This window comes from Sapajus apella, unplaced genomic scaffold (assembly GCF_009761245.1).
Source record: "Sapajus apella isolate SASKATOON/1434 unplaced genomic scaffold, GSC_monkey_1.0 scaffold6, whole genome shotgun sequence".
NCBI classification, from domain to species: Eukaryota; Metazoa; Chordata; class Mammalia; order Primates; family Cebidae; genus Sapajus; species Sapajus apella.
The window spans coordinates 69,134,964-69,159,926 of NW_022436946.1; the positions used below are offsets into that span (position 1 = coordinate 69,134,964).

At 39.3% G+C, this 24,963-nt stretch overlaps 2 protein-coding genes across 4 annotated transcripts in view; one reads left to right on the forward strand and one right to left on the reverse strand.

Annotated features, from left to right (window-relative positions):
- Positions 1–12,498, reverse strand: part of LOC116549684 (SH3 domain-binding glutamic acid-rich-like protein 2) — a 152,758-nt gene extending 140,260 nt beyond the window's left edge. The window contains exons 1-2 of one of the 3 annotated variants that reach the window (XM_032275446.1): positions 12,221–12,498; positions 11,309–11,423 (exon numbers count right to left, since the gene is read on the reverse strand). The gene's annotated coding sequence lies outside the window, so the exon portion shown is untranslated. Of the gene's footprint in view, positions 1–11,308 lie in introns of all 3 variants that reach the window. The other 2 variants (XM_032275445.1, XM_032275447.1) reach the window with 2 other exon arrangements.
- Positions 12,499–12,645: 147 nt separating this feature from the next.
- The window catches only part of LCA5 (lebercilin LCA5), a 66,571-nt gene continuing 54,253 nt past the window's right edge, over positions 12,646–24,963 (forward strand). The window contains exon 1 of the mRNA XM_032275444.1: positions 12,646–12,919. The gene's annotated coding sequence lies outside the window, so the exon portion shown is untranslated. The remainder of the gene's footprint in view (positions 12,920–24,963) is intronic.

Consider the following 24,963-nt stretch of genomic DNA (forward strand, 5'->3'; position numbering starts at 1 on the left):
TTCTCCTGCCTCAGCCTCCTGAGTAGCCGGGATTACAGGCACGCGCCACCATGCCCGGCTAATTTTTTTTGTATTTTTAGTAGAGACGGGGTTTCACCATGTTGACCAGGATGGTCTCGATCTCTTGACCTCGTGATCCACCCGCCTCGGCCTCCCAAAGTGCTGGGATTACAGGCGTGAGCCACCGCGCCCGGCCTATTTTTAAAGGATTCTTATCTGAGTGTTTGTAGTGGTTACTCTTTGATCTAAAATAATATATCTTAATTTTTTTCAACTAATTTTAGACAGTATTATTAAATCACTGTTATAAAAGATGAGGAAATTAGGATACTTACAGGTACTCCCCTCCGTTTTCCTCCCTGATTTTTGTTATTTTAAAAACAATTGTTAGGCTTGCTCTGAGCATCTACTTAACTCTACTACACACCTCAGCTGTATGGAATAGCTGTTGCTCCTAGGCTACCAACTAGGCTCCTATATGTTACTATACTGAATACTGTAGGCAACTGTAACACAGTGGTAAGGATTTGTGTATCTAAACAGAACACATAGAGTAAAAATATGGCATAAAAGATAAAAAAAGGTTACAGCGCCATTATAATCTTATGGGAGCACTGTGGTGTACGTGATCCATTGACCAAACCATTATTATGTGTTTACATTGGTGATAGTCTCATCTTCAACTGACTTTTGCAAATGTTGCCTCTGAACTTGGAATTTCTCTGCGCCTCTTTTGAAAAAGATTCCCCTTATTTATGAAATTTTGGGCTGTAGTTTTCATTTCTTTGTTTGCTTCCTTAGTCTGATTTTATTTAGTTTGTATTTTCCAGAATTTCCTTGAACTTTTGGTGAACTGCTGTCTTCATTCCATGCCTCTCATCCTTAACGCTATGTTTTCAATCTTTACAAATGCCTTTTATTTATTTCATAGCTTTTCTGTTATTTCATGGAGACTCTGGGAAACAGAGGATTAGAAGTGTGTTCAGTTTACCACTTGGTGACACTACGAATAATTTCCTCCATATGGTCATTGCTTGGTTTGAACCATTTTGTTATGAGCTTGATGTCTTATTCATTGGATTAATTAATTTATATCTTAATAAGAACAAAGTCATAGGATCGTATTGATATTGGTTCTGATGCTACGGACCTGAAACCCCCTCATCCCCGTTATCTCCGTCTTGGTTTTTTTTTTTTTTTGAGATGGAATCTCGCTCTGTTGACAGGCTGGAGTGCAATGGCACGATCTCGGCTCACTGCAACCTCTGCCTCACGGGTCCAAGCGATTCTCCTGCCTCAGCCTCCCAAGTAGCTGGGACTACAGGCACACGCCACCATGCCCAGCTAATTTTTGTATAGTAGAGACAGGGTTTCACCATGTTGGCCGGGATGGTCTTGATCTCTTGACCTTGTGATCTACCCACCTTGGCCTCTCAAAGTCATCTCTGTCTTCTATAGGCTCTGCCTTTTTTCATTGTTTCTTCCATTAGATCCAGACTTGCTCTAAATATCTACTTATGTGGTTTCCATAAACCACTGTGCAAAAGCTGACAAGGAGGAGCAATTATGTCCCACTCCTACTTTAAACTACCTTCATTTATTTATATTTAAAAAGTATTTAATTAGTGCCTACCCAGAGCTGGGCCCTGTTTTAGGTGCTACATATGGTAGAGAATGAAAAAATAAAAAAAGAATTCCCGTCCTTGTGGTGCTCACACTCCAGCAGGCAAGGACATGTTATTTCTTACAGTACTACAGCCCTCATCTCCAAACAATCGGCAAACACTAGAAGGATAAAACATGTAGCGCTGCCAGCTTAGTAAATACACATAATCAAAAGTCCTGCTAGCTGAGCAATACCTCAAACTGTCTTCTAATGAAAAACTAAGTAGTCAGAATGTCTTTGTCCAAAGATCGGTCGATGTCTAATAATGAAAATAATACTGTAATCACATTTAAGGGGAACAAATATTTTAAATCTTAAATTTAAAAATAACACCAGTGTCCTACAACATACCAAAGATTAAAACATTTGGCATATATATAAAATGGAAATATAAAACTATTATAAATGATACTTATGAAGTTTTTTTAAGATGATAAAATTGTTTGTAATTATTTAGTGAAAACTCATGATCCAAAACTATGTATGGCTGGAAGTAGTGGCTCACGCCTATAATCCCATAGCTTTGAGGCTGAGGAAGGAAGATAGCTTGAGCTCAAGAGTTTGAGGCCCGCCTAGGCAACATAGTGAGACCTCATTTCTACACAAAAATTAAAACAAAATATTACCCAGGTGTGGTGGTACACACCTGGTCCCAGCTACTTGAGACACTGGAGTGGGAGGATTGCTTGAGCCTAGGAAGTTAAGGCTGTAGTGAGCTGTGATTATGCCACTGCACTCCAGCCTAGGCAACAGGGTGAGACCCTATCTCAAAAAATAATTATTATTTATATAGTTGAACTCTATATGTTAATTGAGCAGTCTCAGCTTAGTATTAACAAAATTACATTTAGGGTATTAACAAAAATTACATTTCTTTTTTCTTTTTTTGAGACGGAGTTTCGCTCTTGTTACCCAGGTTGGAGTGCAATGGCGCGATCTCGGCTCACCGCAACCTCGGCCTCCTGGGTTCAGGCAATTCTCCTGCCTCAGCCTCCTGAGTAGCTGGGATTACAGGCACACGCCACCATGCCCAGCTAATTTTTTGTATTTTTAGTAGAGACAGGGTTTCACCATGTTGACCAGGATGGTCTCGATCTCTTGACCTCGTGATCCACCCACCTCGGCCTCCAAAGTGCTGGGATTACAGGCTTGAGCCACTGCGCCCGGCCACATTTTTTTTTTTCTAATCACTGCTTTCAACTATGCATAGGGGAACTCCAGATTCTCATCATTGAAACATTTTGGACACATTCTATAATATTCTGATTACTTTCAGTTTTCAAAGCATAGTCTAATTTTTAAACTTCAGTCTCAATTCTGATTCAAGCTCTTTTCCTTCCACCACACAGTAAAAGCCAAAACAGACTGATGCTGGGGAGCAGTAAGGTAGCAGTGCAGCTGGCTCTGGCTGGGGGAGAGGGAACAGATCCAGCTTCTTACAAGAATGGCCCTTGGGTCACCGGTAGGGAGGCAACATAAGTCTCACTTCAGTTCAGCACATTCAGGTCAGATGCCAGTGCATCAAAGGCTTGAATTGGTATCCAGACAGGTCAAATATAGTGGGTGTCCTTGGGCAATGCTCAGCTTCACCCAGCGTTCCTCTGTCACTGTGAAGAAAAGAAAGGCTTCCCTCAGGTCTACCAGTAGTTTACCTCCCAGCTTCATCTCTGGGTTGTGCTCTTGGCCACCCAGCAGCCTTCTGGGGTGGATCATGCTCCTCTGCTTCTCCTCTAACTCATGGAACCATAAAACCTCAGTGGTCCTTGCCATGTCCTTTAAGATCATAGAGAACCAGGATGTGGGCAGTCTGGTTCTTATTGTCTTCTCAGGCATACTATGTTTTTAAGCCTTAGTGGCAGTGGTTTTTCTACTCCCATCTTCAGAAATTTCTAGACTAGAAACAGAGAATAGTCTCTATGGATGCCTCATGAACAATGGGAAACACTCCCAAGAACTGTCTCAAATGCTTTACTCCAATGGCAACACAAAGTTACAAAGGAATTACAACTTAGGCCGGGTGTGGTGGCGCATGCCTGTGGTCTCAGCACTTTCCGAGGCCAAGGCAGACAGATCAAGAGGTCAGGAGTTCAAGACCAGCCTGGCCGACATGGTGAAACTCCGTCTCTACTAAAAATACAAAAAATTAGCTGGTTGTGTTGGTGCGCACCTGTAATCCTAGCTACTTGGAAGGTTGAGGCAGGAGAATTGCTTGAACCCAGGAGGCGGAGGTTGCAGTGAGCCGAGATTGTGCCACTGCACTCTAGCCTGGGCGACAAAGCAAGACTCCAACTTGAAGAAAAAAAAGAGTTGCAACTTAGCAGGCCTCAGGAAGGGAGATGCCCATCTCCTCTTCTTCAAGACACCCTATGAATTTCTATGAATTAATTTCTTGGGCTTTCTACTCTCAGCCCGATCTACTCACTCCTTGGGAGAATGAAAACCCTCTCCAAGAAGCCAAATATGGTTTCTTCTCTTCTTTCCCATACACAGACCACTCTTATGGTGAAGTAAAAGTGAAGAGAGGAGTTTCCCAGGTTGATAGCTTCTGGTAGTGAGGTTGGTTATGCCTTTTTAATAAGCCCTGGTGGGAGGTTTTGACTCCTAATTATTTATGGCTCTTTAGAGAATGTTCTCAGCTTTGGGCAGTAGCAACAATGCTGAAGCAGCAGGAAAAACCCCATTCAACATTCCACTAAGCAGGAACTGGGAGAAGGAAGACTGAAGACACTTTCAAGCTTAATCATTTTTACCCCACTATTTGTATTAGCTGTAAAAAAGTTTTTAATTCATCCAAATATTATGGTTTTCCTAAATATCTTGGGTAATGCCATTGTGTTACCCAATGGGTAACCCTAACATTGACACAATTAACATTGTGTCATAATGTTAGGGTCTACCTGGCTTCTATTCCCAATAATTAATTTTGGTGTTATGGGTTAGACCAAGGCACATGCAATTGCTACCCTGTTGTTCTTCCTTCCCTGTTACCTGGTCCAGGTATGATGATCTCAACTCCACTTGTTTCAATGTAAGAACATTTTATATTCCTGGAAAGTCAGTGTTATTTATAAATAGAAATTTATATGAAAATTGAGAACATGAGAACATTTTAACTAGAAGCTATTGCTTACCAAGGCTGTATACAAAAAGTCTGCCCTTTTTTTGTTGTTGTTGTTTTAAAAAAAAAAAAAACAACCAATGACAGCACGTTAGCAAGATGCTAAGACTAACATCAGACTTAGGGTTTCTGTTTCCTGAATGCAGAAAGATTTCAAGTCAATATTATTTAATAATTTCAAGTACCACTAGTACCTGAAATTAAGTGGCCAGCATTTGCGATGACACAAACTTGTCAATGTTTTACAGTTTTCATTGTTTTCCCTAATATTATGCAGGTACTCCATGCTTTACTTAGCCTAGTAGTTACTTATGCACATGTAGTGAGAAGGAACGTTAAACAACATCTTTTAGTTTCTTTTCTGTTAGAATCTTATTTCTGGAATTATTTTCCTATAATTGTGAATAAAAATTTTCAGATGCTAAGATCAAAGATTATTTTAATTTACCAAGGCATAATAACGGTTAAAGAAGAAAAAGAAAGGGTAAAAACATAAATATGTTAATTCCTCTTTAATAATTCAAGATTTCAGTGATCTTAAAGTATTGGGAAAAGTCACCTGAGTAATAAAGCATGCATCATTTGACTGGATTAAAGTTCAAATCACTGAAAAGCAGCTTATTTTTCATCCATCACCATGGATACACAAGGACAGCTGAATACTGGCATCTGACATCACAAGCAAGCCCAAACAGGCCTGTAGGAGAGCTGCAGCAGCACCACAAAGGACGAAAAGAAAAGAATAGCGGCCAGGGAAGGGGAGGAACTCGCAAAGGGAAATAGGTCATTGCTAAGATGATGAGTCATAAGTTCAGTTGGGAAGATTAAATACAGGGAGACAAGAGGCCAGCTGAGAAGCTTGAGGACTTCAGCAGTTGTTTACATCGACCTTTCAATACCCTTCCTAGCCAGAAATAGAACTAGAGGGAGACCTAGGCATTCTATCAGATCAGTTGCTACTCAGGCAGTAGTTTCCGTACCTTCTTGTATTTTCTCCTTATTTTATGCTTGGGCTTTAATTTTAGGTAATTTTAAAACATTTTAAATTTTAAACATTTAAAAATAATGTTTTAGACATTTACTTGTCTGGCTCATCTAATATTTAAAATCATCCCCAAAGTAGCTGAATACTCCAAATAATAGCCTGAAAGAATCAAAGAAACCAGTATCTGCTGTGTAACAGGAAATGGCAAATACTAAGAAAAATTGCTATTTTAGGTGTTGTTACTCATGAAGAGACACAGTTTCTACTTTGGTTTATTTTTAATTTTTACTAAATTTTTGTTTCCTATCAAAATGCAGCACATCTATTCTAAGGTTGCTGGGTACATAAAGACCCAGACAGGAACCCTGGATTCGGAGGTGTGCTGGTTAAGGTTTAACAAGTAGCTCTCTGGGAAGCTATGATTTGTAGCATTTGCTGGTTTCTGTAGTGTAAATAGTTTCACCATGATTGCTATTGAGCTATCAGGGTGACCTCGATATGGCTTGCCAAATTTCTGAAAATTTAACAATTGGCTTTTGCAAGTCAGTACCAGCTGGCTCCAGCACAGCAGTGATTAGGCCGTATTCCAGCTCTGACACCAGCTTGGGGTGGTATTTTAAGCACCTCACTGGGCCTGGGTTGCCTTATCTGATGAAGAGGTTTGAGCTGAGCTTAATCTTTGGTTGTTAAAGCTCCATTGGCTTGCCCTAGTTGCAAGGTTGCCCAACCTGCTTGATTTTGTTGTCATTGTTCTGTTTTGTTTTAGGCTTTTAGCAGCCTGAAGCCATGGTTTTTATTTGCTGTCTCTAGTGTTAAGCAGAAAAGAGGGATGAGGAAGGACCTTTACTGGCCCAACCAGAAACAGGAACTAAGAACCCATGACACCCCTTAGACACCCCTGCAGGGTGGTTTGAAAGAAGATTCTTGGGGGCCACTTATGGAAGGGGGTATTTGAGAAATGCTGAGTCATTAGGGTTCTATTTCCTAATATCCACTTCAACTTTGCAGTGCAGTTCTGATTTTAAGTAGCATATTTTATATTTGTTTAAAAGGTACTGTTTGAAAAGAAGGGTCTATTAGTAAATAAAAAATAATATCAGAAGACAACTTGAGTAATTGATCTTAAAGGCCCTCTTATATTTATAAATAACTGATGATTCTACAAAACTAAAAATGTGAATCAAACACCAATATACTGATATCTGCAGAGGACTTGAAGGGTTCATTGGAGGCTCCTCAGAAGATGCCTCTGTGTGTATATGTGTGTAGACTACACAGGCTGTAATCCATTTGTGCCCCTCGCCCCCTGCAGCTATGCCTCCTTCAACAGAGAGGCAGTTCCTATGTTTTAAATATGCTTCCTATGTTTTAAATATGGGGTTTCCATATAAGATTTTACTTGATAAAGGGTTCTGCTGCAGAAGGTGGGTGGGGGAGTAAAGACAACTGATTGATGCCATTTAACAAATCCAGAAACCCAGGTTTAAAGAATGCCTTATCCTCTATTCCACAACTAGTAAGAGCCAGAGCCATGTATGGAATTAAAGTCTCTAGGTTTCCAGACCAGCATTACTTCCCCTTTTTAGAAGCTGTCTACCTGGGACCATTACTTCCTATTATATGCCTCTGGGTAAATAATCTAATCCTGTGTTGTCCAATAGGTTAGCTACAACCTACATGTGACAATTGAGTACTTGAGACACGGCTGGCCTGAATTGAAATGTGTTATATCTGTAAAATATATACTAGGTGTCAAAATCTTAGTAGAAAAACAGGCAAAATATCTCACTGATAACATTAAAATATTGATTACAAGTTGAAATAAAAATTTGGATATTAAATATTAAATAAATCAACAATTTTACTTTGTAAAAACTTATTTTAATGTGACTACTAGAAAATTTAAAATTTAGTGGGTGGCTCACATTCTATTTCTATTAGACAAATCTGATTTAACCTCAGAGTCAGTTTCCTCATCTATATTCTATTTCTCAGGGTTGTTTAAGATCATGAGGTCTTCATGAAAGTACTCTGTAGAGTGTCAGGCAAATATAAGACCATATACTTTAACACATTTTTAATTCTTGTTTGGTCACCAACTGTTAGTTGTTCTCTGTAAGATGGTAAAAGTTTTGTGGACGTTTTTTTTCTTTTGCTGTTGTTTATATGGGTTTTTTGCGGAGTGGAAGGGGAGGGAGGAGATAAAGTAATAGCATAGGTTGCAAACATAATAACAAGCACATTCATTCAGTCTCCTCATTTATATTCAGTGAGCAAAGACACATTAGACTAGAGCCAATTGTTGCTCTAGTCAACAATGTCTAGGAGCAGAGTCATTGAGAAGGAATGTCTCCCTAAGTGCCCCATTTTGGCAGAACCTACTGATAAACCAACTAGCAAGGATGTCTGGGAAATGTAGTTTGTTGAGTCCTAGCTCCTGCACCTTAAAGCAGAATATAGAAAAGGCAAGCTAGGATCTGAGAAACAAAAGGCATATAGTTCAACTTTGGCACTGGTCTAAGTGGTGGTACTTAGTGACTTCGTGATGGCCACCAGCAGAAGTTGCTGGGTCCTAGAGAGAAGAGGGATAAACTGTTGCCTGGAAGAGCAGTGGTCCTGGTATCCTGCCTACTGGAATGACCAGTAGAGGTAGATATGTTTATGAGACACTCTCTGGGAAGTTCCAGAAATTACTGGCCATAGTAATTATTAGTAAGTGGGGAAGTCTTTGTGGAGGTAGGGGGAGGTACTATAAAGCAGAGGCAGTCAAAAAATAACAAAATTTGGTTAATCTCATCTATATTTACAGACTGGGGAACTTATAATTACATGAGTTTTTCTTAAATAAAATGTGAAAACAAGCCCAGCAGACTGATCTATGAACCTATTTGAATAAAATTATCATTATCACTTTTGGGGACATCTATCCGCTTTGTCCAGTATTTCTTCTTCCAGTAACAGCATTTCAGTTTTCCTTTGGAGAATCATCTCCCTCACTATTCTGAGCAAACACGAAAGATAAGGTGGCTTTATCATCCTCTTTCCCCAAGCAAATACTTGGCCAAGGTAATTATTAATAAGTTCATATGCAAGTGTGGGCAGAGTTAATACCAAGATTTCTGCTGAACCAATCAGAAAAGAGATATTCTTTTTCCATTGGGGTTGCTAGGTAAATAGAATGTAAATCTGGAGCATTTGGCCATAGCTGGGAGGGAAAGCCTGCCTTAAATAAGGCCAACACATAGAAAAGTACATCCAAGAGACAAGAAAAAATTTTAATGACATTGAGCACTTGAATCTAACCATAAGTGGACCTAGGCCTACTAGATTTTTCTATTATAAAAGCCAATACATTCTTTTTTTAAAGCCATTAAAAAATTGAGGAAAAATTTGCATACAGTGAAAAGCACATATATTTTACATATTTTAATGAGTTTTGATAAAGGAAACTCTCTCTCTCTCTTTTTTTTTTTTTTGAGACTGAGTCTCGCTCTGCTGCCCAGGCTGGAGTGCAGTGGTATGTTCTCAGCTCAGTGCAATCTTCACCTCCTAGTTTCAAGCAATTCTCCTGCCTCAGTCTCCTGCGTAGCTGGGACTACAGGCTTGTGCCACTAGGTCCAACTAATTTTGTATTTTTAGTAGAGATGGGGTCTCACCACGTTGAGCCAGGCTGGTCTCAAGCTCCTAATCTCAAGTGATTTGCCTCTCAAAGTGCTGGGATTACAGGCATGAGCCACTATGCCCAGCTGGAAACTCTCTTTAACTACCATGTCAGTCAAATAGCATATTCACATCACTCCAAAAACAACTTTCAGTCTCTTCCACTCAATCCTACCTCCAACCCCACAGTCAATACAGTCAATAAATATTCTAATTTTTGCCAGTTTAGATGAATTTTGCCTGTTTTTGAATCATTTGTTAATGGAAGTATACAGAATATATTCTTTTGTGTTTGACTTCTTTTGATCAATATTGTCTATAAATATTCATCCGTGTTGATCAGTAGTTCATTGTATTGACTAGTATTATGTTGTAAAGATATACAAATTTTTACAAACATCTCAATGGTTTCATTTCTTTCTCTATTAACAACAAAAAACTCTTGTACATTTCATCAAGCGATCAAAAACTTTATCCTTTAAACAGAGCAGTAGTCAAAGGCTCTTAGCTTTATATAACAATCAGAATGGACTACATTTGTTTTCATAAGAACAGCCCACTTTCTAGGTCTGCAATTATACTGCTGTTTACATCCAACTCAACCAAGCCATTTGATTTCTCTTAAACATGTAGCATATTAGATACTGTTTCAAATGTAATATTATATGCTAAAACCTATTTACCTAGAATCTATTAATAAATTTAAAATTTCCAAGCAATATGACACCAAGAAGTTAGACAAAAAATTGTTGAATTTTTGTTATGTGTCACGTTTATGTAAAACACATAAAATTGTGACAATGTTTTCCTTTTTTGTAGAATTGTATGATATAAACAACTGAACTTTAGCTAAGGATAATTATACTTCTGTGTTTTCCAAGATACTATATATAGCATGTGCCCCCTTTACAAATTATGGTCATCATAATTTCTCTGCCTACAGTTAGAGAGTCTATTTATCTACCTATTAGTTTTTTTGAAACTTCTAACAAACCATTCAAATTCTACACTAGTTTTCCCAAAAGGAAAATGAGAATAATCCTACTAGTAAGCATTTGTAGTACTATTTTAATTGCATTATATCATCTATATCATTGCCAAATAAGAATGAAGAAGCCAATCAAAGTCCTGCAGAAAATGAACATTCACTTAGCAATATAGCAAACCTGGGGATATTGCAATATGAATGGAAGAAGCCTAGGAATATTAAAAATAAAACTCCAAAGTGCTTAATGACCATTGGTAGAATTTATTTCATAAGTAAAATCTTTAAAAACAAAAAAGAGTCTGATTTCTGTTTATACTTTCAAGTGGCAGAAATATAAATGTTGTTTTGTTAACTTTGTTTCCTTTATTTCTGAAAAGCCGAATCCTGTGTGGTAGTGAAATAAAATGTCAAATGGTATCTTAGAAAATTCTAGCCCTATCAAAAATAATATTAAAACCATGTAACATCATAAAACTTTTAAAACTGTTTTCTCATATTTTGGGGTATCCTTTTAAAATAGTAATTATATTAGTTTTTATTTCTCTAAATTTATAAATTTTTTGGTCTTTTTTCAAGGTCAAATTGATAGCCACTGTTATTTTGAATATGAGACGGTGAATAAAATTGCACACATACGAATCCTGAGAATATGTTACAAACAACTAGACAATTTTTTGGATTCTCCCACCGTTTTAAATATTTTCTTGCTTACCAATAACTTTTTAACCTGTAGGTGAAACACACTAAAGGCATTAAATCTGAAACCTCGAAATTTGGAAGCAGACCTAGGCTTGTACTCTGGCATTACCACTTACTACTTTATTATCTTGTGGTAGATACTTTAACCTCTCTGAATCTGCTTTCTCAAGTATAAACAGTGAATAACAATACCTGTCTAGAGTCATGAGTGAAGATAGAATGAGATTACACTGCCTGGATCATCTGAGTGCTGAATAAATGGTGGTTTCATTCTCAGCAGTCCTCCAGCAATCCGGATTTGACGCTCCTGTGACAGACATTTGTTTGTCCACGTAAATACAGCATGCTTCTTGATTCTTCCTAACAACTTCCTTTATAAATAATCCACCCATACATTTACATGTTAACTCTAACAGAGTCCATAATAACCAGTGAGCTCTTTTAACAAAGTGTCAACAGAGATAAATTTAAAAATTGATGAAGTAATTCAGTGCAATTTAGGGATTACTCATCTTATTTTCACTAACAGACGACTGCCATCTTGTTCAGATATATTTCGCATTCAGAAAGGTACATTTAATCACAATATTGTTTGAGTGGGTTAGTCTGTAACTTGAAGTAAAAAATATTGACAGGATAAAATGAAAGCTTCGAAACAGTGCAAAGCTGGAAAAATGAGGTTAAGCGAGAAGTAGGAATTACCAATCTTCATGGTTAGAAGATTCATTAGAATAATTTGCCTTCAAAAATTAGATTCTCTACAGAATGGTGGTAAAGGCCAGAGAGATGAGAATAGCCAAAGTAAGTGTTAAACCACCTTGATAATCATGGCTCGGGGCAGCTTAAAACCCTCACGAAAGAGGATTTTTTTTTTTTTTACCTTCCCTGTCTCCCGCAATTAATGCCATTTTTAAAGGAGAAAATATGTCACACATCAGTTCTCAATAGGCTACTGACACGCTCCTCCAAACGTTCCTCAAAAAACAAAACCTGTGTGCAAGTATTTTAGATGCCATTCCACCCGAAACCAGTTCCAAAACCTAAAAATCACCTTCAAGCCAAATTCAAGGCTCGTTGGCGATTCACGGCCAGGATCTCGAGCACCCCGCATCCTCCTGAATCAGCCATATTCCGTAAGAAGACCGAGAAGCACTATCCTTTTGTTTACAATTTAAAAACAACCCAAAGGAAATAGAAGCAATTAAGTCTTTTATGTTAAGCAGTCTCCAATTTTACAATTCATTCTATGAATCCCGTTCCCCCTCCGCCCGCGTCCGTCTCAGAGCCCGCGAAGCTCAGCAGTCGCGCTTAGCGCGGATTAGCCCACCACAGCTTGGCGCGCACCACGCTTCGCCTCAAACAACTTCCCTACTTGGGATCACCGCCTCAGCTAGAGCGGTCGGCCAATAGAGGCCTCCTCCCGCACTCGTCGTCCCGCCTTCCAGTTCCACTGAAGCCAATAAAAAGGGCCGTCTGGAGACAGAAGCCAATGGGAGCTCGGGCAGAGTCATCATGATTGGCTACGGTGTCTTCGTAGTGCAGCCTGGGCCTCCGCCTCCGTTACCCTGGAGCCCAGTGCCGCCGTTGCTACCCAGAAGTCGCGGTCTCGCCCCTGTCCCATCCCTATGTTCAAACTTCCCGCACGCCGGCAACTTCGGGACCCGCCCCGCAGCCTCCGCAGGAGCCAGGCACCCCCTGTTTGGCGGCCTGACGCCGAGGCCCTAGCCGGGAGTTCGGTTCTGAGAGGGAAGGTAAGGAGGCTGGACGCCACTTCGGTTCTACGGAACACCCGGGGGGTAGGAGGTGGGCTTTGGGGCCGTCTTGGAGACGGCAGGGGTGGTGGAGGTGCGAGGTGAGGCTAGGGCCAAGCGTCGGGGAGCTGGCGAAGGGGCGTTAGTGGATGGGGCCTCCAGGTGGTTCTTAAAGCAGGGGAGATGAAGGGATTAGGGATGGGGAGGATTTAGGGAACGCGAAGAGAAGGAAGACCTAGGAAAATGAGGGAAGAAGTCGGCTCCTGAGAGGGTCCCGAGGAAGAGGGGTTGACTGGCACTGCGAGGACCGGGAAGTTAGGAGGAGAGGAACTGGGAAAGGGTTGTTTACTTCCTTGAACCGGGAAGAGAAGGAAGGAGCACAGTGCGGGCGGATCTAGAGACGGGGTTAAGAGTTATTAAAACAAAAACCCTGGAGACTCAAGACTAGAGAGGAGGGGCAGGGCCAAGGGCCAAGATGGGAAAGGAGGCTTTGGTAGCTCTGGAATAATAATAGATGTGTTATTAATAGGACTTGTGATTAGAGTGGAAAGCCATAATTGTCCAGGCTGTGAAATTTCTACACCTCTTTCAAGGATGGGATGAGAGGAGTAAAGATGGTTAGAAAAAAAAAAAGTGCCTTTTTGGCACACTTGAGTTGGATTGGGTACTTGAGATACGCGATGTTTTATGTTAAGTAAACTGCAGGTTAATGTTTAACAGTGAAGAGCCCTGGTCTAGTTCATCTGATAGAAACCCCTTTTTTTGTTCACTTTGTTCTTTGGAAAGTATATTTAGATACATACATATTTATACCCGTCCTTTATCTTCAGGTTAAGAACTTGGGTTACAGATCTCTGTAGACTCAAAAGTCATCATTTAAATTATTTTTTAGCGAGGAGGAATGGCTATATGTTTTTTAGAATGGTAAAACCGATGTTTCCAGTTCTTTACCCATTCCCTCTTTCTTTTGTATGGTTATTTTAATCTGTTTTTCCCAGTTGTTCCACATTTAAATCTCTATTACCGTTTTAAATATTTCACTTTGTGATTTGCTGCATGTTAGCTAGTATGTTTGTCCAAATAAGTTATAGGAAGTAATAGTTTGTTTTGATTCTCTAAGTTGAGAAAGTACCATTTGAATTATCAAAAAGTAATTTGTGACTTTGGAAAGGAGATTTTTCTTTTGTCAGTCACATCTCTTCTGTGAAACATATTGTGGAAGTATAATTCTGTAGGACACAATGGAAGTCCACTAAAATAAAGATACTACCCTTCTGGTTTCTTCTTCTGCCTGTCATTGTTCAACTCCTTTGTGGGATCTGCTTCCTCTGCCCATCATATTTCACATTGTTTTTCCCAATAATCCAGTCTTCTGTCTTCTTTTTTACTCTGTGTTCTTGGCTGTGTCCATCCTCTCCGTTGGCTTACACTATTTGTGTTTTATTAACACTCTCCCAGTTTTTTATTTCTGACCTGGAACTTTTTGAGCTTTCTCTGCCAAAGCTGTCCTGATTGAATATCACATTCTCCTAATTGTGCAAGCCCCAGAACTTTGAAATTTACTCAAGTTCTTCTCTATTCCCAGACTTCATATTTAATCTGTTAGCAAGTATAGTTTATCTTTCTTGAAAAACATTTCTGGAATCAATTCTGTACTCTATCTCTAGTTATACTACCTTCAAAACGTTGTCAGTGATTATCAAGACCAATTGATAGGCCAGGCGCGGTGGCTCAAGCCTGTAATCCCAGCACTTTGGGAGGCCGAGGCGGGTGGATCACGAGGTCAAGAGATCGAGACCATCCTGGTCAACATGGTGAAACCCCGTCTCTACTAAAACTACAAAAAATTAGCTGGGCGTGGTGGCGCGTGCCTGTAATCCCAGCTACTCAGGAGGCTGAGGCAGGAGAATTGCCTGAACCCGGGAGGCGGAGGTTGCGGTGAGCCGAGATCGCGCCATTGCACTCCAGCCTGGGTAACAAGAGCGAAACTCCGTCCCAAAAAAAAAAAAAACAAACAAAAAAAACAATTGATACTCTTCCTCCAGCTTTCCTGTCCTCCACTTCTTGGATTAGAGATGGATCCTTGCAAATGCCAGGTCTGATAATCTTTTTTTTTGAGACGCAGTCTTGCTCTGTCTCCGGGTTGGGGTGCAATGGCATGATCTCGGCTCACTGCAACCTCCGCCTCCCGGGTCCCGGTTCAAGCAATTCTCCTGCCTCAGCCTCCCAAGTAGCTGGGACTACAGGCACGCACCACCATGCCCAGCTAATTTTTTAAATATTTTTAGTAGAGACAGGTTTTCACCACGTTGGTCAGGATGGTCTCGATCTCCTGACCTTGTGATCCACCCGCCTCACCCTTCCAAAGTGCTGGGATTACAGGCATGAACCACCACACCCGGCCAGGTGTGATAATATTAACCCTACTAAAGAGCCTTGGTTTCCAACCAACTTATTAATATGACATAGAGATTCTCCTTGTGATATTATCTTCCACCTGATCCAGTCCCACTTACTACTTTAGCACTACTCCCCAGCCAGTGCCATCCTTTTAAGCTGGCATTGTCCATTTGGAATATAATGTGAACCATATACATTTTTTCAATAGCCACACAATAAAATACAAATAGGTGAAATTAATTTTAATATTTTTTTAACCACATATATCCAAAATATTACTTAGCATACATCAAATATAAGATAGATTATAGAAGAGCTATTTTGTATTCTGTTTTATGTACTAAGTTTTCAAAAGACCGCATTTATTTTACACATATTACATATGCCAAGTCTGTATAGCTACATTTTAGGTGCTTAGGAGCAGCTGTGTTAGACAGCACAGTTGTAAAGTATTTGCAGTTTGGTGATATGCCGTGCTTATCTAATGCCTTTTACTTTTGCTCATGCTACATCCTCTTATTGAAACAGGATTGTACTTCACTGTCTTTTTTTTCCAACCTCATTTGCCACCCCACTTTTCAAACACACACACATGAAATTATAATTGTGCTTAACCTCTGCTAATACCGGAAGACTCAATTTAGGCACTATCTCCTCTAGAAACCTTATCAAACTCCCTCTGTCCTCTAATCTTAGTTCTGAGTTTACCAAGCTTTCTTGCTTCCTTTTATCATTAGTACTTATAGTCCGTCACATTATTTTTTTTTCTCTTTGTTGGGAATTACTTAACAGTAAGGGATCAGTTTTGTTCTACTCATTTTTGTATCTTCAGTTCCATCTATAATTTAGTGCCTTACACTTGGTAGGTGTTCAGTAAAATGTCTTATAAATGAATGAATGAATGTACATTTTGTGATGTTTTCATTTGACTGACTAAACTTTGGGAATATATACTGTACTTAAGACGCTTTAATTTGACCCATTGTTTCAAAATGTTTAAAATAAGCTGATTATGTCTTACATTTTATGTGTAGCATTTCTTGTGATCTGACTGATCATATTTGATCATACTTTAAATCCAAACTTTATTGTTTTGTTTTATATTTAACTAAAAATAGTTTGATTTTTAAGCAAGATTAGGCAAATAAGTAGTAGAATAAGGAAAATGCTTAAAAATACGTGGGGACATGTATTAGAGGAGTGGAGAAACTTTACTTCATTTTGTTTCTTAATCTTTTCTTGTTTGTGGAAGAAAAGCAGTTACAGCTTTTATAGAAAACTGCAACCGCTTCTTTTCCACTAATGAAAAAAACCAAATGCAGCAATGTGGTTTTTACTTTTATCTCATCTTTAGCTGCTTATTTGTTGGGAGGAGGAGAAATGTCCTTATTTATAGCTTTTTACACTTAAGTTTATTTTCATTTTATTTGCCTAGTTGTCTGTTGTGTGAACTCTTGCTGGCAGCAAAGGTGGCTGATCAGCAATGTTTTAAACAAAGAAGCTGACCTCAGGGATATGTCAGGAAATTAACAGTTTGTTGCTTTTTATAGTTTTTTCTTAAAACTAAGCTCCTTAGAGTCACATGAATTAGATGATCTTTATGACATTTATATACAATGGACTCTATAGCAAACATTCATTTTTTGATTTGTAATCGGAGATAAAAGCAACTTCTAGCACTCAAGGATTTTTAGGTTGTTTTTTTGTTTTGTTTTGTTTTTTTGACTGTGTGTAGTCTATATGTTTGGGACTTTTTACTTTTTTTTAAAGGAAAATTTACTTTTGGATGAACAATGTCAAGTGTTAGATTTGATAGCTTTCTATTATTGCTGTAGTAGCACTTTTAGCCATCTTTAGGAAATAATTCTTAGAAATTGAAATCGGGAAAGAAATACAGTTTTCCTTTTTTGACTGTTTGTGTGTAGTCTATATTGTTTGGGACTTTTTACTTTTTTTTAAAGGAGAATTTACTTTTGGATGAACCATGTCAAGTGTTAGATTTGATAGCTTTCTGTTATTGCTTTAGTAGCGCTTTTAGCCATCTTTAGGAAATAAACAGTTCTTAGGAATTGAAATCGGGAAAGAAATACAGTTTTCCTTTTTTTGCTTTTATCTAGCTAATTCTTTGATTATCACTGAGAGGGAACTAATGAGATACATACAGCTACCCCTCACTCCCCCACCCCCCTCCAACAAACAGCTGTTAATTGATTCATTCTTAGTTTAAATTAGTTGCAGAACTACACTTGGAATATAAATCTTCAGTGTTCATCTAAGATCACTTTTTTCCTTCAAAAAAAAAAGAATAATTATATTCACTCAATAGTATTATGACTACATTACATTAGTCAAACAGAAATTATTGTTGTAACTGCAGGTGAAATGTATTTTGTTTGAAGTCTTATTAGGTCATCTCAGTTATTTAAAATTAACCTAGAAAAATATATTTCAACTTTATAATGGCAGTGACTGAGCAAAACCTTTTGATTTGCTAAATTTTCCCTCTTAGGAATTTTAGAGATTTAAGTAATTCTTAGGCAATTATTTTGAAAGAGGGAAAATATAACATTTTCTTTAAAACAAAAGGGAAAATTTTATAAGACAAAACTTAATATTCTATTTGAAATAACATTGTAGTCATTCGTTTCACAAATAATGAATGGTGGTGTGTTTACTGTAGTGAAGTAAACAGACAAGATTTCTGTTCTCACGGGTCTTATATGTAGGATAGGTGAGACAATAAATGTAAGATTATTTCCAGTAGTAACAAGGTTTAAAGCAGAGTAATAGGATAGAGTGACTGGGCTCACTTCAATAGAACATTGTCAGGGAGCCATTTTTGAGAAGGTGACATTCATGCTGAGAACAGGAAGAAGAGAATGAACCACTTTTGTGAAGTTCTAGTTAGTGCAGCAAGTACTAAGGCTGTTGGCAACAATCTTATGTGTTGAAGGCACAAAAGAAGACTAGTTTGCCTGAAAAAGGAGATTCAAAAAGAAGAGTATGTAAGGATGGAGAAGTAGACAGCAGGGCTAGACCTTGTATGAGCTTGCAAACCTGGTAAAGGCCTGTGATGGCCATAGGAGACCATTGAAGTATATTAAGCAGGAGAGCAGTACTGGTCTGATCTCTGTTTTAAGTTGCGTTTTCTCACTGCTGTGTGAAGAACTGACTATGGGGAAGCAAGGATGAAAGTGGAATGTCAGTTAGGAGATTATTGCAGAAGTCCTACAGAGAAAACATGGATATGGCCTAGACTCACATGACATAGACTAGGGCAGTAGCAGTGTGGTCAGATCTGGAATATGGTGTGGAGATTAAAATGTCTGGTATTACATATGATTTGGATGAGGGATGTAGGAAGAAGGAATCCAGGACAATCTTTAGATTTGTGACATGAGTAATTTAGTGGATGGACTTACCATTTAATGAGATCAGAAACATAGGAAAGAGTTGAGATGGAAAAGGGACAAATAATGATTTCAGTTTTGGACATGTAAATTTGAAATGATTTTTAGATATCCGAGTAGAATTGTCAAGTAGGAAGGTGTATATATGAATGGGAAGTCAGGGTAGATGAAGTCTGGATTAGATCACCTAAGGAGAGAGTGTAAATAAAGAGGTCCAACATGTGCTGCCCTGTGTTTTCCAACATTTAGAGATCAGGAAGAGGAGGCATATTCACAAAGGAGACTGAGAGGAGACAGCCAGTGAGGTAGTAAGCAAATCAGGAAAATAAATCACTATGGACAAGAAAGTAAGAAAAGAGAATGTTTTAGGAGGGAAGGAATTGTTGGTTATGTCAAACACTGCTGTGAGGTTTAGGACCAGTAGGATAGAAAATTGGCTGATGGTGGGAGGTGGTGTGCAAAAGAGGAAATAAGAAACGTGGCTGATGGATTTAGGAAGACGACTGTCATTGGTGATCTTGACAGAAGCTGTTTCAGTGGAGTGGTAGGGATGAAAACCTGACTATTGTGGGTTCAAAAGAAAACACTTGGAAAAAAAGTCTTGATAGCATTCTAGGTTATAGATTACTCTTCAAAAATTATTGGAAAATTGGAGTCGAGAAATTGGGTTTAGATACAACAGAACATGGAATCAAGCATCAGCTTCATTAGTGCCTCTTCATTGATAGAAATGATCCTGTAGAGAGGGCACAATTGCAGATGCACAATCCTTGACATTGAGTGATAGTATGGGAAAGAAGATAAGGAACAGAAATGCTTCTTCAGTTTTAGCAGAGTTGAGAGGGCAAAGAGGATGGGATAGATACAGGTGGAAGTGACTTCAAAAATGAGGTAGTTATCATCTGAATGTTACTGAAATATTGAATAGGATACTCAATAGAATAGGTCAAACAGTCAGTATAGTCTGTTTCAAGTTTTACTAACTGAGCTTTGTGACCTTAGCTCAGTTGTGAACTTGGGTAAGTCATTTTGTTTTTCTGGGCCTCAATTTCCTTAATCTTTGCAAAGAAAAGAGTGGTTTCCTAGGGTCCGGTCCAGTGGTAAATTGTTATGTAATCTTGTTAAGCTATAGTAGTTTTTATTGCTTTATGCTTTTTTTTTTTTTTTTTTTTTTTTTTTTTGAGACGGAGTTTCGCTCTTGTTACCTAGGCAGGAGTGCAATGGCGCGATCTCAGCTCACTGCAACCTTTGCCTCCTGGGTTCAAGCAATTCTCCTGCCTCAGCCTCCTGAGTAGCTGGGACTATAGGCAAGCCACTATGCCCAGCTAATTTTTGTATTTTTATTAGAGATGGGGTTTCACCAGGATGGTCTCAATCTCTTGACCTCATGATCCACCCGCCTCAGCCTTAATAGTTACTTTGTTTACCTCATCTTTGTTTCTTTTTTTGGTCTTATTTTTTATGTCTTTTCTTTTTCATTTAACTTATATTCTGTTTGCCTGTTTGCTTATTTGAACTGTTTTTCTGAAGCCTGTCAGCCAGGCATCTACAAGTTTTTACAAGGACTAAGGACTAATTTTTTAAAAGTAAATTTTCACTTAAGTTTCCATTCTTTAGGAAAGCTAAACTATTTGGGTTGTTATATTTCCTAAGGATGTACTTGTTTATTAAATGCCATGATGAATTGTAGATGATATGTCTTACACATAGTTTAGAAAAACCCACCTTATTTCAAAATAGAACCTAAGTAATAAGTTTAACAAAGAAAATAGTGTGTTCTCTAGTGCTCCTGGAGCTGTTCTTGTTATCAGTTTGAGAAACACCCTCACCCATTTAAACCCAAAGAATGGACTCAGAGGCATGAAGAACGGTGAAAGTGATACTTTTAATAGTGGTTTTGCAAGATTGGGTGTCTGGTAGGCAGGCACACCCAGGGCAGCTACAGCAGGTAATTTATCTCCTAGCACGCAAGGTCCTCACTGGTCAAGTACTATGGGGTTACAGTCTTCCTGGACGTTGCCTAAGCTTTATTATCCCCCTTATAAGGTTATACCCCATCCCCTTCGTCTCTTAAGTTTCAATTTCCCAAAAATGAAACTTTCTTCCCTTTTATTGGCTGACCCTTCCTTTACATTTGGTTCACTTATTGTGACCTTCTAGGTACGTGAGCTGTGTGGTTTGTTACATTTTCAGGCTGGCTGCCAGTGCTTAGATTTATCATGCCTTGAAAGTGGACCATTTAAAATGTTTTCTCATGAATTTCCTTCTTTTTCTATTTACTTTCTTTGGTTTCATTTCTATTTAAACGCGTCTGGTCCTTGAATTGCTTTAGAAGTTGTTTACTTTTTTTTTTTTTAATAGGAGAGTGAGTTTAATTTGGTTTCTAATAGTAGCAGTTTAGTTTGCTGGTACGTATGCTTACTAATAGCTGTTTTAATTAATCTCTGTGCTAGTCCCCTCACACAGGGATAATACAACAAACCACTGCTATTAAGACTCTTGCCACAATTATGAGAGATACAAGGATTGAAGATACCATGCCATTCAATTTTTTAAACCAACCTTCTAGCCAACCTGTAAGTGGGTTATTAATTCTAGCATTTTCTGCTAGTTGGCTATAGTTGTTAGTCCCTGTAAAGCTTTTGTGATGGTTACATTTGGGGCAGTATTGTTGGGAATGAAAGTACAGCATTTTCCACCCAGCATAACACATATGTTCCCCTTTTTTGCAGGCATTATGTCTATCACAAGCCTGTTTTCCCAGACCATTTGGCTGGTGGCATTTACCTGGCTAGCCACCTCCTGAGTATAATTGATGAATCTGTGTTGATTATAATAGATGTAGTTAATCTAATCCACATTCTTATTATTAGTTGACCACTAGAAGAGTGCTGACTTAAACCTGGCAGGTATTTGGTTTCAGGCCTTAAATTCATTAGGCACCCACCTCCAGGGATTCCTATTAAGTTAACATATATATTAGCATTAAAAGACTTTGTTAAATAAGTTTTGTTGGCCATGTATATTTTTGGGTATCTTTATGGAATGCCAGGGTGAGGGGAATGGCCAACTGGACTAAAGCACAAATTCCAATCCAATAAGATGGTAATAGGTTACAGAGGTTCCTTTACTCACAATGTCACCAGCTGTTGGCACTGGGGATATGGAAAGCTGAGTGATTGCCATTGCCTTACCACTGATGTTTACAATGTTGATACAAGTTGAGAGTTCTCCCATGGGCTTATTGAATTCTACCCCCTGCCTAGAGAGACAGAAGGAGTGGTTTATATTCCCTGTAGAGAACGAGGGAATTGCTCTGGGATTTGACCTCGAAATGCAGGAAAGAGCAATGACAGTCTTTTACAAACTTTCATTTTCCCATGCATCCTTGTTCTGGTATAGAGTCAACATGCAGCGCATTCCTTCAGGATTGGTATTTTATCCTAGGGGAAACAGAACCACCTGAGCCTGAGGTCGTCCAGCAGCACACACATAGCAGTTACTCTTCTTGAGAGCTTGTACTGAAAATTTAACCCATCGGACCCAGGCATTCACATCCTTGTACCCTGTTTCAATTTCTAAGATTTGCCTTAAATTATTTACCTCAATTATTTTTGCCCTTTTAGGGTTATTATTTGGTGGACTGAAGTGTTTATTAGCGTTTGGAGTTGGAGTAGTCCCAGGCAAATGGAAGGTTGAGTTTTCGATTAGTTTGAGAACAAATTTGCCCTGTGGGGTCTTGCTCTGTGATCTCTGCTCCTAACCTGTATACCCAAGACTCTGCTTTCGGTTTATGGCTGGATTGTTAATGGTGATAAGTATAGGATTGCATTTTAAATTCTGGCAGTTATTTGACCAGGAACCCTTGGAGTGTATTCTTTAAGGGTCTCCAGTGTGGAGTTACCCACCCCATGTTTACTGTCCAACTCTGAAATTGGGTAGTTTACCATATATCATGCCAGCTAAGGCAGGGTCATGTGCTACTGTAACTTGTATCTGTTTCAGGGCAAATAAATTTATTTTCCTGTGAGAGCCATCTCTGATTTTTCAAATTCCCACAAAGTAAGACCTGGCAAGCATTAAATCTTATAGTTTGGGGTGCTACCGTCTTGTTACATTAATTACCAACCTGATTTGGTAGGAAGGAGTTCCCTTGCCAGTTTCCATATTGATCTTCTGCTTTTTGTATAGTAGCCCATTTTAGCCATATTAACTTCCAGAGATGAGGCCAGCACATATTATCTTTTTATTTTCTTTAGAGTTAACTTTAAGGGTTCCTTAGGTGACCCATGCATTTTTTACAGTTTTTTTCCCATCTCTTCCTGGGTCTCTTTTACCAGTCCCTTGACTGGACTACAGTGAATCTACCCCCATTCAGCTGTTTGCATGGCTGTTTGAATGATTTGGAGCACTTGGTAGGAACCTTCCCAGCTTGGGTGGAGCTTGTCTTCTTTCCAAGTCTTAATCAGCACCAAATCACCAGGCTGCAAACTTAAGAGGCAGAGTTTAGAGTTCGAAGTCCTTTTAACCTAAAGGATGACAGGGTGGAGGATATGGCCAGTATGTAATTTCTTAAGAACTGATCCTTGGTTTTTATAGTAGGGAGATTTGTAGCTCTGCCCACATGCAGGAGCCCATATAATAACTAGTAGGGGGATAATCCCAAATTTTTTCCTGAGGCTGTTTTAATCCTAAGGAGTACTACTGGGAGACATATGGTTCAAGGCATTTTAAGTCTTATGATTAGTTTGGTGATATGTCTTTTTTTTTTTTTAGGCGAAGTCTCATTCTGTCGCAGGCTGGAGTACAGTGGTGCGATCTCGGCTCACTGCAACCTCTGGCCCCCTGGTTCAAGCGATTCTCCTGCCTCAGCCTCCCAAGTAGCTGGGACTACAGGCGTGCGCCACCATGCCCAGCTAATTATTCTATTTTTTAAGTAGAGACAGGGTTTCACCATGTTGGCCAGGATGGTCTCCATCTCCTGACCGCGTGATTTGCCCGCCTCAGCCTCCCAAAGTGCTAGGATTACAGTTGCCTGGTGATACACTTTTTGAGAGTTTGATTTATTCTTTTTGTCTTTCCAGAGGAAGGGGGATGCCAAGGGGTGTGATAATTCCATTTAATTTGTAAACCTTCCATAATTCCCTTTAACACCCTTGAGGTAAAGTGGCTCCCATTGTCTGAATTAATATTTTCCACCAGGCCAAATCTAGGTACGTTGGTTTTCATATTACTTTGATCACATTCCCAGTGGTGGCTATTGGAAGGGGAAAGCCTTCTACCCAGCTGGAAAGGTGATTTACAATTACCAGTCTTCCTATTTTGGGCATTTCTGTGTAATTTACGTGAATGCTTTGAAACGGTCTTAGTTTAGGAGGTCTTCCTTCCATGGCCTGTTTTCTTTCTTTCTTTTTTTGGAGATGGAGTCTTGCACTGTTGCCCAGGCTGGAGTGCGGTGGCATGATCTTGGCCCCTGCAACCTCCGCCTCCCGGGTTCAAACAATTATTCCCCTGTTTCAGCCTCCTGAGTAGCTGGGACTACCGGCGCATGCCATCATGCCAGGTTAATGTTTGTATTTTTATTAGAGATGGGGTTTTACATTATTGGCCAGGCTGGTCTCGAACTCCTGACCTCATGATCCTCCTGCCTCACCTCCCAAAGTGCTGGGATTATAGGTGTTCAGCCACCACACCTGGCCTGGTGGCCTGTGTTCTAATCACCTTTTTGTTGATCCTTTTGACAGTTACACAACTTCCACATACTTGTTTAGTGAGGGTATAAATGCCTAGACACCCATAATTCCTAAGTATGGCATCACACAGAGCCAGGAGTGCCTACTGACTCCCTTATTAAAGGTTTTACTCACACTAACTCTCACACTGTCCACCATTATCTCGGCTGTCTATTCTGGCTTTGTGCCTCCTGCTGCCCCCATTCCTGCAGCTGCACTCCCTGGCCTGCAAGGCCACTTCTTAGTTACAAAGTTAACTTTCACAAGGCCTTGCCCTACTGAGCCCTCCAGATTTAATCGGGAGTATTTTCTCATTTGATCTCTGAGCCTCTGTAGTAGTGCAGAGGGAGTTTCCTCCTTTTCTTACTGAATTTCGAATGCCTTTGAGACGTTTTATGTCCTAGGAGTGGACTCTTTAATCCTTTTAATTATAGTTTCCTAAGATCCTGCATTTGGACCTGATCCCTGGGATTATTATTCCAGATGGGATTGACACTTGGAAATTTTTGTTTGACTGGCAAGACTTTTTGCCTGGGAGGGTGTTACCTTTCCCA